Source organism: Garra rufa, chromosome 14, assembly GCF_049309525.1.
Source record: "Garra rufa chromosome 14, GarRuf1.0, whole genome shotgun sequence".
Classification (NCBI taxonomy): domain Eukaryota; kingdom Metazoa; phylum Chordata; class Actinopteri; order Cypriniformes; family Cyprinidae; genus Garra; species Garra rufa.
Window position 1 is genome coordinate 39,139,364 of NC_133374.1, and position 15,625 is coordinate 39,154,988.

Genomic DNA, 15,625 nt, shown 5'->3' on the forward strand with positions numbered 1-15,625 from the left:
CACCGATTCTCTTCTTAATTTCTATAAGGGAGCGTTGAAGTGCTCAGGCTAATTGCATTGTGGTTATAAGCGCAGAAGACACACTTCTCCTCGCCCTGCTCTCAAGCTCGGAGTATGACGACAGCCATGTGCTTCGTGAGTTTGTTGCGTGGTGTGATGGAGCTGGGCCGCAATGAAATATCTCTAAAACGCTTTGAGATGGTGAGGGTGTCTGGCGATTTAGAACAAAAACGCTGAAACCTGCGTATACTCACCACACGAGGGCCCACCAAGCAGAGGAGCGTAAATGTCGCAAGCCAAAAATATGGAGCGCTTCACGGATTTGTGTGTCATCCTTTCGCAGGGGCCATGCTAATCTTCTCTGTATCGATCCAATTTTAGTATATGTGCCGCCGTGGCGAGCACAAGGCTGCTGGTCCGCTCGAGGTATCTGTACCCCTCGGGTTCCTGCGAGCTCTCGCCAAGGTGGTAGGGCCCAGCGAGCCAAGGCTGCAGTCAGTTAAGGAAACGAACGGCACTTGGATCATTCTACCGAGGGGAGCTGTCTGTTGATTTGTCTTGACCATCTGACACAATGCATCCTATTATTTTAGCAGAAGAACTTTCAAACAAATGCAGTGCCAGTCACGGGCTGACCTTACGGCTTTTGGACTTTTCGACCGGCGGGCAGCAAAGGGTCAGGATAAGCGGACTCTGACCGGGTGCACGCCATGCATCTCTTGGCATCTCCACAAGGTGGCGTACTGTCACCGATTCTCTTCTTAATTTCTATAAGGGAGCGTTGAAGTGCTCAGGCTAATTGCCATGTGTTTATAAGCGCAGAAGACACACTTCTCCTCGCCCTGCTCTCAAGCTCGGAGTATGACGACAGCCATGTGCTTCGTGAGTTTGTCGCGTGGTGTGATGGAGCTGGGCCGCAATGAAATATCTCTAAAACGTTTTGAGATGGTGAGGGTGTCTGGCGATTTAGAACAAAAACGCTCCCACGCTGAAACCTGCGTATACTTACCACACGAGGGCCCACCGAGCAGAGGAGCGCAAATGTCGCAAGCCAAAAATATGGAGCGCTTCACGGATTTGCGTGTCATCCTTTCGCAGGGGCCATGCTAATCTTCTCTGTATCGATCCAATTTTAGTATATGTGCCGCCGTGGCGAGCACAAGACTGCTGGCCCGCTCGAGGTATCTGTACCCCTCGGGTCCCTGCGAGCTCTCGCCAAGGTGGTAGGGCCCAGCGAGCCAAAGCTGCAGTCAGTTAAGGAAACGAACGGCACTTGGATCATTCTACCGAGGGGAGCTGTCTGTTGATTTGTCTTGACCATCTGACACAATGCATCCTATTATTTTAGCAGAAGAACTTTCAAACAAATGCAATGCCAGTCACGGGCTGGCCTTACGGCTTTTGGACTTTTCGACTGGCGGGCAGCAAAGGGTCAGGATAAGCGGACTCTGACCGGGCGCACGCCATGCAACTCTTGGCATCTCCACAAGGTGGCGTAGTGTCACCAATTCTCTTCTTAATTTTTACAAGGGAGCGTTGAAGTGCTCAGGCTAATTGCATTGTGGTTATAAGCGCAGAAGACACACTTCTCCTCGCCCTGCTCTCAAGCTAGGAGTATGACGACAGCCATGTGCTTCGTGAGTTTGTCGCGTGGTGTGATGGAGCTGGGCCGCAATGAAATATCTCTAAAACGCTTTGAGATGGTGAGGGTGTGTGGCGATTTAGAACAAAAACACTCCCACGCTGAAACCTGCGTATACTTACCACACGAGGGCCCACCGAGCAGAGGAGCGCAATTGTCGCAAGCCAAAAATATGGAGCGCTTCACGGATTTGCGTGTCATCCTTTCGCAGGGGCCATGCTAATCTTCTCTGTATCGATCCAATTTTAGTATATGTGCCGCCGTGGCGAGCACAAGACTGCTGGTCCGCTCGAGGTATCTGTACCCCTCGGGTCCCTGCGAGCTCTCGCCAAGGTGGTAGGGCCCAGCGAGCCAAAGCTGCAGTCAGTTAAGGAAACGAACGGTACTTGGATCATTCTACCGAGGGGAGCTGTCTGTTGATTTGTCTTGACCATCTGACACAATGCATCCTATTATTTTAGCAGAAGAACTTTCAAACAAATGCAATGCCAGTCACGGGCTGGCCTTGGCTTTTGGACTTTTCGACCGGCGGGCAGCAAAGGGTCAGGATAAGCGGACTCAGACCGGGCGCACGCCATGCATCTCTTGGCATCTCCACAAGGTGGCGTACTGTCACCGATTATCTTCTTAATTTCTATAAGGGAGCGTTGAAGTGCTCAGGCTAAATGCATTGTGGTTATAAGCGCAGAAGACACACTTCTCCTCGCCCTGCTCTCAAGCTCGGAGTATGACGACAGCCATGTGCTTCGTGAGTTTGTCGCGTGGTGTGATGGAGCTGGGCCGCTATGAAATATCTCTAAAACGCTTTGAGATGGTGAGGGTGTCTGGCGATTTAGAACAAAAACGCTCCCACGCTGAAACCTGCGTATCCTTACCACACGAGGGCCCACCGAGCAGAGGAGCGCAAATGTCGCAAGCCAAAAATATGGAGCGCTTCACGGATTTGCGTGTCATCCTTTCGCAGGGGCCATGCTAATCTTCTCTGTATCGATCCAATTTTAGTATATGTGCCGCCGTGGCGAGCACAAGACTGCTAGCCCGCTCGAGGTATCTGTACACCTCGGGTCCCTGCGAGCTCTCGCCAAGGTGGTAGGGCCCAGCGAGCCAAAGCTGCAGTCAGTTAAGGAAACGAACGGCACTTGGATCATTCTACCGAGGGGAGCTGTCTGTTGATTTGTCTTGACCATCTGACACAATGCATCTTATTATTTTAGCAGAAGAACTTTCAAACAAATGCAATGCCAGTCACGGGCTGGCCTTACGGCTTTTGGACTTTTCGACCGGCGGCCAGCAAAGGGTCAGGATAAGCGGACTCTGACCGGGCGCACGCCATGCATCTCTTGGCATCTCCACAAGGTGGCGTAGTGTCACCAAGTCTCTTCTTAATTTCTATAAGGGAGCGTTGAAGTGCTCAGGCTAATTGCATTGTGGTTATAAGCGAAGAAGACACACTTCTCCTCGCCCTGCTCTCAAGCTCGGAGTATGACGACAGCCATGTGCTTCGTGAGTTTGTCGCGTGGTGTGATGGAGCTGGGCCGCTATGAAATATCTCTAAAACGCTTTGAGATGGTGAGGGTGTCTGGCGATTTAGAACAAAAACGCTCCCACGCTGAAACCTGCGTATACTTACCACACGAGGGCCCACCGAGCAGAGGAGCGCAAATGTCGCAAGCCAAAAATATGGAGCGCTTCACGGATTTGCGTGTCATCCTTTCGCAGGGGCCATGCTAATCTTCTCTGTATCGATCCAATTTTAGTATATGTGCCGCCGTGGCGAGCACAAGACTGCTGGCCCGCTCGAGGTATCTGTACACCTCGGGTCCCTGCGAGCTCTCGCCAAGGTGGTAGGGCCCAGCGAGCCAAAGCTGCAGTCAGTTAAGGAAACGAACGGCACTTGGATCATTCTACCGAGGGGAGCTGTCTGTTGATTTGTCTTGACCATCTGACACAATGCATCCTATTATTTTAGCAGAAAAACTTTCAAACAAATGCAATGCCAGTCACGGGCTGGCCTTACGGCTTTTGGACTTTTTGACCGGCGGGCAGCAAAGGATCAGGATAAGCGGACTCTGACCGGGCGCACGCCATGCATCTCTTGGCATCTCCACAAGGTGGCGTACTGTCACCGATTCTCTTCTTAATTTCTATAAGGGAGCGTTGAAGTGCTCAGGCTAATTGCATTGTGGTTATAAGCGCAGAAGACACACTTCTCCTCGCCCTGCTCTCAAGCTCGGAGTATGACGACAGCCATGTGCTTCGTGAGTTTGTTGCGTGGTGTGATGGAGCTGGGCCGCAATGAAATATCTCTAAAACGCTTTGAGATGGTGAGGGTGTCTGGCGATTTAGAACAAAAACGCTGAAACCTGCGTATACTCACCACACGAGGGCCCACCAAGCAGAGGAGCGTAAATGTCGCAAGCCAAAAATATGGAGCGCTTCACGGATTTGCGTGTCATCCTTTCGCAGGGGCCATGCTAATCTTCTCTGTATCGATCCAATTTTAGTATATGTGCCGCCGTGGCGAGCACAAGGCTGCTGGTCCGCTCGAGGTATCTGTACCCCTCGGGTCCCTGCGAGCTCTCGCCAAGGTGGTAGGGCCCAGCGAGCCAAAGCTGCAGTCAGTTAAGGAAACGAACGGCACTTGGATCATTCTACCGAGGGGAGCTGTCTGTTGATTTGTCTTGACCATCTGACACAATGCATCCTATTATTTTAGCAGAAGAACTTTCAAACAAATGCAATGCCAGTCACGGGCTGGCCTTACGGCTTTTGGACTTTTCGACCGGCGGGCAGCAAAGGGTCAGGATAAGCGGACTCTGACCGGGCGCACGCCATGCATCTCTTGGCATCTCCACAAGGTGGCGTAGTGTCACCAATTCTCTTCTTAATTTCTATAAGGGAGCGTTGAAGTGCTCAGGCTAATTGCATTGTGGTTATAAGCGCAGAAGACACACTTCTCCTCGCCCTGCTCTCAAGCTCGGAGTATGACGACAGCCAAGTGCTTTGTGAGTTTGTCGCGTGGTGTGATGGAGCTGGGCCGCAATGAAATATCTCTAAAACGCTTTGAGATGGTGAGGGTGTGTGGCGATTTAGAACAAAAACACTCCCACGCTGAAACCTGCGTATACTTACCACACGAGGGCCCACCGAGCAGAGGAGCGCAATTGTCGCAAGCCAAAAATATGGAGCTCTTCACGGATTTGCGTGTCATCCTTTCGCAGGGGCCATGCTAATCTTCTCTGTATCGATCCAATTTTAGTATATGTGCCGCCGTGGCAAGCACAAGACTGCTGGTCCTCTCGAGGTATCTGTACACCTCGGGTTCCTGCGAGCTCTCGCCAAGGTGGTAGGGCCCAGCGAGCCAAGGCTGCAGTCAGTTAAGGAAACGAACGGCACTTGGATCATTCTACCGAGGGGAGCTGTCTGTTGATTTGTCTTGACCATCTGACACAATGCATCCTATTATTTTAGCAGAAGAACTTTCAAACAAATGCAGTGCCAGTCACGGGCTGGCCTTACGGCTTTTGGACTTTTCGACCGGCGGGCAGCAAAGGGTCAGGATAAGCGGACTCTGACCGGGCGCACGCCATGCATCTCTTGGCATCTCCACAAGGTGGCGTACTGTCACCGATTCTCTTCTTAATTTCTATGAGGGAGCGTTGAAGTGCTCAGGCTAATTGCATTGTGGTTATAAGCGCAGAAGACACACTTCTCCTCGCCCTGCTCTCAAGCTCGGAGTATGACGACAGCCATGTGCTTCGTGAGTTTGTCGCATGGTGTGATGGAGCTGGGCTGCAATGAAATATCTCTAAAACGCTTTGAGATGGTGAGGGTGTCTGGCGATTTAGAACAAAAACGCTCCCACGCTGAAACCTGCATATACTTACCACACGAGGGCCCACCGAGCAGAGGAGCGCAAATGTCGCAAGCCAAAAATATGGAGCGCTTCACGGATTTGCGTGTCATCCTTTCGCAGGGGCCATGCTAATCTACTCTGTATCGATCCAATTTTAGTATATGTGCCGCCGTGGCGAGCAGAAGATTGCTGGCCCGCTCGAGGTATCTGTACCCCTCTGGTCCCTGCGAGCTCTCGCCAAGGTGGTAGGGCCCATCGAGCTAAAGCTGCAGTCAGTTAAGGAAACGAACGGCACTTGGATCATTCTACCGAGGGGAGCTGTCTGTTGATTTGTCTTGACCATCTGACACAATGCATCCTATTATTTTAGCAGAAGAACTTTCAAACAAATGCAATGCCAGTCACGGGCTGGCCTTACGGCTTTTGGACGTTTCGACCGGCGGGCAGCAAAGGGTCAGGATAAGCGGACTCTGACCGGGCGCACGCCATGCATCTCTTGGCATCTCCACAAGGTGGCGTAGTGTCACCAATTCTCTTCTTAATTACTATAAGGAAGCGTTGAAGTGCTCAGGCTAATTGCATTGTGGTTATAAGCGCAGAAGACACACTTCTCCTCGCCCTGCTCTCAAGCTCGGAGTATGACGACAGCCATGTGCTTCGTGAGTTTGTCGCGTGGTGTGATGGAGCTGGGCCGCAATGAAATATCTCTAAAACGCTTTGAGATGGTGAGGGTGTGTGGCGATTTAGAACAAAAACGCTCCCACGCTGAAACCTGCGTATACTTACCACACGAGGGCCCACCGAGCAGAGGAGCGCAATTGTAGCAAGCCAAAAATATGGAGCGCTTCACGGATTTGCGTGTCATCCTTTCGCAGGGGCCATGCTAATCTTCTCTGTATCGATCCAATTTTAGTATATGTGCCGCCGTGGCGAGCACAAGCCGGCTGGCCCGCTCGAGGTATCTGTACCCCTCGGGTCCCTGCGAGCTCTCGCCAAGGTGGTAGGGCCCAGCGAGCCAAAGCTGCAGTCAGTTAAGGAAACGAACGGCACTTGGATCATTCTACCGAGGGGAGCTGTCTGTTGATTTGTCTTGACCATCTGACACAATGCATCCTATTATTTTAGCAGAAGAACTTTCAAACAAATGCAATGCCAGTCATGGGCTGGCCTTACGGCTTTTGGACTTTTAGACCGGCGGGCAGCAAAGGGTCAGGATAAGCGGACTCTGACCGGGCGCACGCCATGCATCTCTTGGCATCTCCACAAGGTGGCGTACTGTCACCGATTCTCTTCTTAATTTCTATAAGGGAGTGTTGAAGTGCTCAGGCTAATTGCATTGTGGTTATAAGCGCAGAAGACACACTTCTCCTCGCCCTGCTCTCAAGCTCGGAGTATGACGACAGCCATGTGCTTCGTGAGTTTGTCGCGTGGTGTGATGGAGCTGGGCCGCAATGAAATATCTCTAAAACGCTTTGAGATGGTGAGGGTGTGTGGCGATTTAGAACAAAAACGCTCCCACGCTGAAACCTGCGTATACTCACCACACGAGGGCCCACCGAGCAGAGGAGCGCAAATGTCGCAAGCCAAAAATATGGAGCGCTTCACGGATTTGCGTGTCATCCTTTCGCAGGGGCCATGCTAATCTTCTCTGTATCGATCCAATTTTAGTATATGTGCCGCCGTGGCGAGCACAGGACTGCTGGCCCGCTCGAGGTATCTGTACCCCTCGGGTCCCTGCGAGCTCTCGCCAAGGTGGTAGGGTCCAGCGAGCCAAAGCTGCAGTCAGTTAAGGAAACGAACGGCACTTGGATCATTCTACCGAGGGGAGCTGTCTGTTGATTTGTCTTGACCATCTGACACAATGCATCCTATTATTTTAGCAGAAGAACTTTCAAACAAATGCAGTGCCAGTCACGGGCTGGCCTTACGGCTTTTGGACTTTTCGACCGGCGGGCAGCAAAGGGTCAGGATAAGCGGACTCTGACCGGGCGCACGCCATGCATCTCTTGGCATCTCCACAAGGTGGCGTACTGTCACCGATTCTCTTCTTAATTTCTATAAGGGAGCGTTGAAGTGCTCAGGCTAATTGCCATGTGTTTATAAGCGCAGAAGACACACTTCTCCTCGCCCTGCTCTCAAGCTCGGAGTATGACGACAGCCATGTGCTTCGTGAGTTTGTCGCGTGGTGTGATGGAGCTGGGCCGCAATGAAATATCTCTAAAACGTTTTGAGATGGTGAGGGTGTCTGGCGATTTAGAACTAAAACGCTCCCACGCTGAAACATGCGTATACTTACCACACGAGGGCCCACCGAGCAGAGGAGCGCAAATGTCGCAAGCCAAAAATATGGAGCGCTTCACGGATTTGCGTGTCATCCTTTCGCAGGGGCCATGCTAATCTTCTCTGTATCGATCCAATTTTAGTATATGTGCCGCCGTGGCGAGCACAAGACTGCTGGCCCGCTCGAGGTATCTGTACCCCTCGGGTTCCTGCGAGCTCTCGCCAAGGTGGTAGGGCCCAGCGAGCCAAGGCTGCAGTCAGTTAAGGAAACGAACGGCACTTGGATCATTCTACCGAGGGGAGCTGTCTGTTGATTTGTCTTGACCATCTGACACAATGCATCCTATTATTTTAGCAGAAGAACTTTCAAACAAATGCAGTGCCAGTCACGGGCTGGCCTTACGGCTTTTGGACTTTTCGACCGGCGGGCAGCAAAGGGTCAGGATAAGCGGACTCTGACCGGGCGCACGCCATGCATCTCTTGGCATCTCCACAAGGTGGCGTACTGTCACCGATTCTCTTCTTAATTTCTATGAGGGAGCGTTGAAGTGCTCAGGCTAATTGCATTGTGGTTATAAGCGCAGAAGACACACTTCTCCTCGCCCTGCTCTCAAGCTCGGAGTATGACGACAGCCATGTGCTTCGTGAGTTTGTCGCGTGGTGTGATGGAGCTGGGCTGCAATGAAATATCTCTAAAACGCTTTGAGATGGTGAGGGTGTCTGGCGATTTAGAACAAAAACGCTCCCACGCTGAAACCTGCATATACTTACCACACGAGGGCCCACCGAGCAGAGGAGCGCAAATGTCGCAAGCCAAAAATATGGAGCGCTTCACGGATTTGCGTGTCATCCTTTCGCAGGGGCCATGCTAATCTTCTCTGTATCGATCCAATTTTAGTATATGTGCCGCCGTGGCGAGCACAAGACTGCTGGCCCGCTCGAGGTATCTGTACCCCTCGGGTTCCTGCGAGCTCTCGCCAAGGTGGTAGGGCCCAGCGAGCCAAGGCTGCAGTCAGTTAAGGAAACGAACGGCACTTGGATCATTCTACCGAGGGGAGCTGTCTGTTGATTTGTCTTGACCATCTGACACAATGCATCCTATTATTTTAGCAGAAGAACTTTCAAACAAATGCAGTGCCAGTCACGGGCTGGCCTTACGGCTTTTGGACGTTTCGACCGGCGGGCAGCAAAGGGTCAGGATAAGCGGACTCTGACCGGGCGCACGCCATGCATCTCTTGGCATCTCCACAAGGTGGCGTAGTGTCACCAATTCTCTTCTTAATTACTATAAGGAAGCGTTGAAGTGCTCAGGCTAATTGCATTGTGGTTATAAGCGCAGAAGACACACTTCTCCTCGCCCTGCTCTCAAGCTCGGAGTATGACGACAGCCATGTGCTTCGTGAGTTTGTCGCGTGGTGTGATGGAGCTGGGCCGCAATGAAATATCTCTAAAACGCTTTGAGATGGTGAGGGTGTGTGGCGATTTCGAACAAAAACGCTCCCACGCTGAAACCTGCGTATACTTACCACACGAGGGCCCACCGAGCAGAGGAGCGCAATTGTAGCAAGCCAAAAATATGGAGCGCTTCACGGATTTGCGTGTCATCCTTTCGCAGGGGCCATGCTAATCTTCTCTGTATCGATCCAATTTTAGTATATGTGCCGCCGTGGCGAGCACAAGCCGGCTGGCCCGCTCGAGGTATCTGTACTCCTCGGGTCCCTGCGAGCTCTCGCCAAGGTGGTAGGGCCCAGCGAGCCAAAGCTGCAGTCAGTTAAGGAAACGAACGGCACTTGGATCATTCTACCGAGGGGAGCTGTCTGTTGATTTGTCTTGACCATCTGACACAATGCATCCTATTATTTTAGCAGAAGAACTTTCAAACAAATGCAATGCCAGTCATGGCCTGGCCTTACGGCTTTTGGACTTTTCGACCGGCGGGCAGCAAAGGGTCATGATAAGCGGACTCTGACCGGGCGCACGCCATGCATCTCTTGGCATCTCCACAAGGTGGCGTACTGTCACCGATTCTCTTCTTAATTTCTATAAGGGAGTGTTGAAGTGCTCAGGCTAATTGCATTGTGGTTATAAGCGCAGAAGACACACTTCTCCTCGCCCTGCTCTCAAGCTCGGAGTATGACGACAGCCATGTGCTTCGTGAGTTTGTCGCGTGGTGTGATGGAGCTGGGCCGCAATGAAATATCTCTAAAACGCTTTGAGATGGTGAGGGTGTGTGGCGATTTAGAACAAAAACGCTCCCACGCTGAAACCTGCGTATACTCACCACACGAGGGCCCACCGAGCAGAGGAGCGCAAATGTCGCAAGCCAAAAATATGGAGCGCTTCACGGATTTGCGTGTCATCCTTTCGCAGGGGCCATGCTAATCTTCTCTGTATCGATCCAATTTTAGTATATGTGCCGCCGTGGCGAGCACAGGACTGCTGGCCCGCTCGAGGTATCTGTACCCCTCGGGTCCCTGCGAGCTCTCGCCAAGGTGGTAGGGTCCAGCGAGCCAAAGCTGCAGTCAGTTAAGGAAACGAACGGCACTTGGATCATTCTACCGAGGGGAGCTGTCTGTTGATTTGTCTTGACCATCTGACACAATGCATCCTATTATTTTAGCAGAAGAACTTTCAAACAAATGCAATGCCAGTCACGGGCTGGCCTTAAGGCTTTTGGACTTTTCGACCGGCGGGCAGCAAAGGGTCAGGATAAGCGGACTCTGACCGGGCGCACGCCATGCATCTCTTGGCATCTCCACAAGGTGGCGTACTGTCACCGATTCTCTTCTTAATTTCTATAAGGGAGCGTTGAAGTGCTCAGGCTAATTGCATTGTGGTTATAAGCGCAGAAGACACACTTCTCCTCGCCCTGCTCTCAAGCTCGGAGTATGACGACAGCCATGTGCTTCGTGAGTTTGTCACGTGGTGTGATGGAGCTGGGCCGCAATGAAATATCTCTAAAACGCTTTGAGATGGTGAGGGTGTCTGGCGATTTAGAACAAAAACGCTCCTACGCTGAAACCTGCGTATACTCACCACACGAGGGCCCACCGAGCAGAGGAGCGCAAATGTCGCAAGCCAAAAATATGGAGCGCTTCACGGATTTGCGTGTCATCCTTTCGCAGGGGCCATGCTAATCTTCTCTGTATCGATCCAATTTTAGTATATGTGCCGCCGTGGCGAGCACAAGACTGCTGGCCCGCTCGAGGTATCTGTACCCCTCGGGTTCCTGCGAGCTCTCGCCAAGGTGGTAGGGCCCAGCGAGCCAAGGCTGCAGTCAGTTAAGGAAACGAACGGCACTTGGATCATTCTACCGAGGGGAGCTGTCTGTTGATTTGTCTTGACCATCTGACACAATGCATCCTATTATTTTAGCAGAAGAACTTTCAAACAAATGCAGTGCCAGTCACGGGCTGGCCTTACGGCTTTTGGACTTTTCGACCGGCGGGCAGCAAAGGGTCAGGATAAGCGGACTCTGACCGGGCGCACGCCATGCATCTCTTGGCATCTCCACAAGGTGGCGTACTGTCACCGATTCTCTTCTTAATTTCTATGAGGGAGCGTTGAAGTGCTCAGGCTAATTGCATTGTGGTTATAAGCGCAGAAGACACACTTCTCCTCGCCCTGCTCTCAAGCTCGGAGTATGACGACAGCCATGTGCTTCGTGAGTTTGTCGCGTGGTGTGATGGAGCTGGGCTGCAATGAAATATCTCTAAAACGCTTTGAGATGGTGAGGGTGTCTGGCGATTTAGAACAAAAACGCTCCCACGCTGAAACCTGCATATACTTACCACACGAGGGCCCACCGAGCAGAGGAGCGCAAATGTCGCAAGCCAAAAATATGGAGCGCTTCACGGATTTGCGTGTCATCCTTTCGCAGGGGCCATGCTAATCTTCTCTGTATCGATCCAATTTTAGTATATGTGCCGCCGTGGCGAGCAAAAGATTGCTGGCCCGCTCGAGGTATCTGTACCCCTCTGGTCCCTGCGAGCTCTCGCCAAGGTGGTAGGGCCCATCGAGCTAAAGCTGCAGTCAGTTAAGGAAACGAACGGCACTTGGATCATTCTACCGAGGGGAGCTGTCTGTTGATTTGTCTTGACCATCTGACACAATGCATCCTATTATTTTAGCAGAAGAACTTTCAAACAAATGCAATGCCAGTCACGGGCTGGCCTTACGGCTTTTGGACGTTTCGACCGGCGGGCAGCAAAGGGTCAGGATAAGCGGACTCTGACCGGGCGCACGCCATGCATCTCTTGGCATCTCCACAAGGTGGCGTAGTGTCACCAATTCTCTTCTTAATTACTATAAGGAAGCGTTGAAGTGCTCAGGCTAATTGCATTGTGGTTATAAGCGCAGAAGACACACTTCTCCTCGCCCTGCTCTCAAGCTCGGAGTATGACGACAGCCATGTGCTTCGTGAGTTTGTCGCGTGGTGTGATGGAGCTGGGCCGCAATGAAATATCTCTAAAACGCTTTGAGATGGTGAGGGTGTGTGGCGATTTAGAACAAAAACGCTCCCACGCTGAAACCTGCGTATACTTACCACACGAGGGCCCACCGAGCAGAGGAGCGCAATTGTAGCAAGCCAAAAATATGGAGCGCTTCACGGATTTGCGTGTCATCCTTTTGCAGGGGCCATGCTAATCTTCTCTGTATCGATCCAATTTTAGTATATGTGCCGCCGTGGCGAGCACAAGCCGGCTGGCCCGCTCGAGGTATCTGTACTCCTCGGGTCCCTGCGAGCTCTCGCCAAGGTGGTAGGGCCCAGCGAGCCAAAGCTGCAGTCAGTTAAGGAAACGAACGGCACTTGGATCATTCTACCGAGGGGAGCTGTCTGTTGATTTGTCTTGACCATCTGACACAATGCATCCTATTATTTTAGCAGAAGAACTTTCAAACAAATGCAATGCCAGTCATGGCCTGGCCTTACGGCTTTTGGACTTTTCGACCGGCGGGCAGCAAAGGGTCAGGATAAGCGGACTCTGACCGGGCGCACGCCATGCATCTCTTGGCATCTCCACAAGGTGGCGTACTGTCACCGATTCTCTTCTTAATTTCTATAAGGGAGTGTTGAAGTGCTCAGGCTAATTGCATTGTGGTTATAAGCGCAGAAGACACACTTCTCCTCGCCCTGCTCTCAAGCTCGGAGTATGACGACAGCCATGTGCTTCGTGAGTTTGTCGCGTGGTGTGATGGAGCTGGGCCGCAATGAAATATCTCTAAAACGCTTTGAGATGGTGAGGGTGTGTGGCGATTTAGAACAAAAACGCTCCCACGCTGAAACCTGCGTATACTCACCACACGAGGGCCCACCGAGCAGAGGAGCGCAAATGTCGCAAGCCAAAAATATGGAGCGCTTCACGGATTTGCGTGTCATCCTTTCGCAGGGGCCATGCTAATCTTCTCTGTATCGATCCAATTTTAGTATATGTGCCGCCGTGGCGAGCACAGGACTGCTGGCCCGCTCGAGGTATCTGTACCCCTCGGGTCCCTGCGAGCTCTCGCCAAGGTGGTAGGGTCCAGCGAGCCAAAGCTGCAGTCAGTTAAGGAAACGAACGGCACTTGGATCATTCTACCGAGGGGAGCTGTCTGTTGATTTGTCTTGACCATCTGACACAATGCATCCTATTATTTTAGCAGAAGAACTTTCAAACAAATGCAATGCCAGTCACGGGCTGGCCTTAAGGCTTTTGGACTTTTCGACCGGCGGGCAGCAAAGGGTCAGGATAAGCGGACTCTGACCGGGCGCACGCCATGCATCTCTTGGCATCTCCACAAGGTGGCGTACTGTCACCGATTCTCTTCTTAATTTCTATAAGGGAGCGTTGAAGTGCTCAGGCTAATTGCATTGTGGTTATAAGCGCAGAAGACACACTTCTCCTCGCCCTGCTCTCAAGCTCGGAGTATGACGACAGCCATGTGCTTCGTGAGTTTGTCACGTGGTGTGATGGAGCTGGGCCGCAATGAAATATCTCTAAAACGCTTTGAGATGGTGAGGGTGTCTGGCGATTTAGAACAAAAACGCTCCCACGCTGAAACCTGCGTATACTCACCACACGAGGGCCCACCGAGCAGAGGAGCGCAAATGTCGCAAGCCAAAAATATGGAGCGCTTCACGGATTTGCGTGTCATCCTTTCGCAGGGGCCATGCTAATCTTCTCTGTATCGATCCAATTTTAGTATATGTGCCGCCGTGGCGAGCACAGGACTGCTGGCCCGCTCGAGGTATCTGTACCCCTCGGGTCCCTGCGAGCTCTCGCCAAGGTGGTAGGGTCCAGCGAGCCAAAGCTGCAGTCAGTTAAGGAAACGAACGGCACTTGGATCATTCTACCGAGGGGAGCTGTCTGTTGATTTGTCTTGACCATCTGACACAATGCATCCTATTATTTTAGCAGAAGAACTTTCAAACAAATGCAGTGCCAGTCACGGGCTGGCCTTACGGCTTTTGGACTTTTCGACCGGCGGGCAGCAAAGGGTCAGGATAAGCGGACTCTGACCGGGCGCACGCCATGCATCTCTTGGCATCTCCACAAGGTGGCGTACTGTCACCGATTCTCTTCTTAATTTCTATAAGGGAGCGTTGAAGTGCTCAGGCTAATTGCCATGTGTTTATAAGCGCAGAAGACACACTTCTCCTCGCCCTGCTCTCAAGCTCGGAGTATGACGACAGCCATGTGCTTCGTGAGTTTGTCGCGTGGTGTGATGGAGCTGGGCCGCAATGAAATATCTCTAAAACGTTTTGAGATGGTGAGGGTGTCTGGCGATTTAGAACTAAAACGCTCCCACGCTGAAACATGCGTATACTTACCACACGAGGGCCCACCGAGCAGAGGAGCGCAAATGTCGCAAGCCAAAAATATGGAGCGCTTCACGGATTTGCGTGTCATCCTTTCGCAGGGGCCATGCTAATCTTCTCTGTATCGATCCAATTTTAGTATATGTGCCGCCGTGGCGAGCACAAGACTGCTGGCCCGCTCGAGGTATCTGTACCCCTCGGGTTCCTGCGAGCTCTCGCCAAGGTGGTAGGGCCCAGCGAGCCAAGGCTGCAGTCAGTTAAGGAAACGAACGGCACTTGGATCATTCTACCGAGGGGAGCTGTCTGTTGATTTGTCTTGACCATCTGACACAATGCATCCTATTATTTTAGCAGAAGAACTTTCAAACAAATGCAGTGCCAGTCACGGGCTGGCCTTACGGCTTTTGGACTTTTCGACCGGCGGGCAGCAAAGGGTCAGGATAAGCGGACTCTGACCGGGCGCACGCCATGCATCTCTTGGCATCTCCACAAGGTGGCGTACTGTCACCGATTCTCTTCTTAATTTCTATGAGGGAGCGTTGAAGTGCTCAGGCTAATTGCCATGTGGTTATAAGCGCAGAAGACACACTTCTCCTCGCCCTGCTCTCAAGCTCGGAGTATGACGACAGCCATGTGCTTCGTGAGTTTGTCGCGTGGTGTGATGGAGCTGGGCTGCAATGAAATATCTCTAAAACGCTTTGAGATGGTGAGGGTGTCTGGCGATTTAGAACAAAAACGCTCCCACGCTGAAACCTGCATATACTTACCACACGAGGGCCCACCGAGCAGAGGAGCGCAAATGTCGCAAGCCAAAAATATGGAGCGCTTCACGGATTTGCGTGTCATCCTTTCGCAGGGGCCATGCTAATCTTCTCTGTATCGATCCAATTTTAGTATATGTGCCGCCGTGGCGAGCACAAGACTGCTGGCCCGCTCGAGGTATCTGTACCCCTCGGGTTCCTGCGAGCTCTCGCCAAGGTGGTAGGGCCCAGCGAGCCAAGGCTGCAGTCAGTTAAGGAAACGAACGGCACTTGGATCATTCTACCGA

At 52.0% G+C, this 15,625-nt stretch overlaps 21 non-coding genes across 21 annotated transcripts; all 21 read right to left on the minus strand.

The window, feature by feature from the left end:
* Positions 1–298: 298 nt before the first annotated feature.
* On the minus strand, positions 299–405 carry LOC141286069 (U6 spliceosomal RNA). Its single transcript, XR_012339192.1, has one exon. It is a non-coding gene; the product is annotated as a U6 spliceosomal RNA (small nuclear RNA).
* A 648-nt stretch (positions 406–1,053) lies between these two features.
* On the minus strand, positions 1,054–1,160 carry LOC141285886 (U6 spliceosomal RNA). The gene has a single exon (XR_012339011.1). It is a non-coding gene; the product is annotated as a U6 spliceosomal RNA (small nuclear RNA).
* Positions 1,161–1,808: 648 nt separating this feature from the next.
* LOC141285887 (U6 spliceosomal RNA) lies at positions 1,809–1,915 on the minus strand. Its single transcript, XR_012339012.1, has one exon. It is a non-coding gene; the product is annotated as a U6 spliceosomal RNA (small nuclear RNA).
* A 646-nt stretch (positions 1,916–2,561) lies between these two features.
* LOC141285888 (U6 spliceosomal RNA) lies at positions 2,562–2,668 on the minus strand. Its single transcript, XR_012339013.1, has one exon. It is a non-coding gene; the product is annotated as a U6 spliceosomal RNA (small nuclear RNA).
* Positions 2,669–3,316: 648 nt separating this feature from the next.
* Positions 3,317–3,423, minus strand: LOC141285890 (U6 spliceosomal RNA). The gene has a single exon (XR_012339014.1). It is a non-coding gene; the product is annotated as a U6 spliceosomal RNA (small nuclear RNA).
* A 640-nt stretch (positions 3,424–4,063) lies between these two features.
* On the minus strand, positions 4,064–4,170 carry LOC141285891 (U6 spliceosomal RNA). The gene has a single exon (XR_012339015.1). It is a non-coding gene; the product is annotated as a U6 spliceosomal RNA (small nuclear RNA).
* Positions 4,171–4,818: 648 nt separating this feature from the next.
* LOC141285784 (U6 spliceosomal RNA) lies at positions 4,819–4,925 on the minus strand. The gene has a single exon (XR_012338909.1). It is a non-coding gene; the product is annotated as a U6 spliceosomal RNA (small nuclear RNA).
* Positions 4,926–5,573: 648 nt separating this feature from the next.
* LOC141285573 (U6 spliceosomal RNA) lies at positions 5,574–5,676 on the minus strand. Its single transcript, XR_012338698.1, has one exon. It is a non-coding gene; the product is annotated as a U6 spliceosomal RNA (small nuclear RNA).
* A 652-nt stretch (positions 5,677–6,328) lies between these two features.
* LOC141285892 (U6 spliceosomal RNA) lies at positions 6,329–6,435 on the minus strand. Its single transcript, XR_012339016.1, has one exon. It is a non-coding gene; the product is annotated as a U6 spliceosomal RNA (small nuclear RNA).
* A 648-nt stretch (positions 6,436–7,083) lies between these two features.
* On the minus strand, positions 7,084–7,190 carry LOC141285893 (U6 spliceosomal RNA). The gene has a single exon (XR_012339017.1). It is a non-coding gene; the product is annotated as a U6 spliceosomal RNA (small nuclear RNA).
* A 648-nt stretch (positions 7,191–7,838) lies between these two features.
* Positions 7,839–7,945, minus strand: LOC141285895 (U6 spliceosomal RNA). Its single transcript, XR_012339020.1, has one exon. It is a non-coding gene; the product is annotated as a U6 spliceosomal RNA (small nuclear RNA).
* A 648-nt stretch (positions 7,946–8,593) lies between these two features.
* Positions 8,594–8,700, minus strand: LOC141285896 (U6 spliceosomal RNA). Its single transcript, XR_012339021.1, has one exon. It is a non-coding gene; the product is annotated as a U6 spliceosomal RNA (small nuclear RNA).
* Positions 8,701–9,348: 648 nt separating this feature from the next.
* Positions 9,349–9,455, minus strand: LOC141285897 (U6 spliceosomal RNA). The gene has a single exon (XR_012339022.1). It is a non-coding gene; the product is annotated as a U6 spliceosomal RNA (small nuclear RNA).
* A 648-nt stretch (positions 9,456–10,103) lies between these two features.
* LOC141285898 (U6 spliceosomal RNA) lies at positions 10,104–10,210 on the minus strand. Its single transcript, XR_012339023.1, has one exon. It is a non-coding gene; the product is annotated as a U6 spliceosomal RNA (small nuclear RNA).
* A 648-nt stretch (positions 10,211–10,858) lies between these two features.
* LOC141285899 (U6 spliceosomal RNA) lies at positions 10,859–10,965 on the minus strand. Its single transcript, XR_012339024.1, has one exon. It is a non-coding gene; the product is annotated as a U6 spliceosomal RNA (small nuclear RNA).
* Positions 10,966–11,613: 648 nt separating this feature from the next.
* Positions 11,614–11,720, minus strand: LOC141285535 (U6 spliceosomal RNA). Its single transcript, XR_012338663.1, has one exon. It is a non-coding gene; the product is annotated as a U6 spliceosomal RNA (small nuclear RNA).
* A 648-nt stretch (positions 11,721–12,368) lies between these two features.
* On the minus strand, positions 12,369–12,475 carry LOC141285750 (U6 spliceosomal RNA). The gene has a single exon (XR_012338874.1). It is a non-coding gene; the product is annotated as a U6 spliceosomal RNA (small nuclear RNA).
* A 648-nt stretch (positions 12,476–13,123) lies between these two features.
* Positions 13,124–13,230, minus strand: LOC141285901 (U6 spliceosomal RNA). The gene has a single exon (XR_012339025.1). It is a non-coding gene; the product is annotated as a U6 spliceosomal RNA (small nuclear RNA).
* A 648-nt stretch (positions 13,231–13,878) lies between these two features.
* LOC141285902 (U6 spliceosomal RNA) lies at positions 13,879–13,985 on the minus strand. The gene has a single exon (XR_012339026.1). It is a non-coding gene; the product is annotated as a U6 spliceosomal RNA (small nuclear RNA).
* Positions 13,986–14,633: 648 nt separating this feature from the next.
* Positions 14,634–14,740, minus strand: LOC141285903 (U6 spliceosomal RNA). The gene has a single exon (XR_012339027.1). It is a non-coding gene; the product is annotated as a U6 spliceosomal RNA (small nuclear RNA).
* A 648-nt stretch (positions 14,741–15,388) lies between these two features.
* On the minus strand, positions 15,389–15,495 carry LOC141285904 (U6 spliceosomal RNA). The gene has a single exon (XR_012339028.1). It is a non-coding gene; the product is annotated as a U6 spliceosomal RNA (small nuclear RNA).
* Between the last annotated feature and the right edge of the window lie 130 nt (positions 15,496–15,625).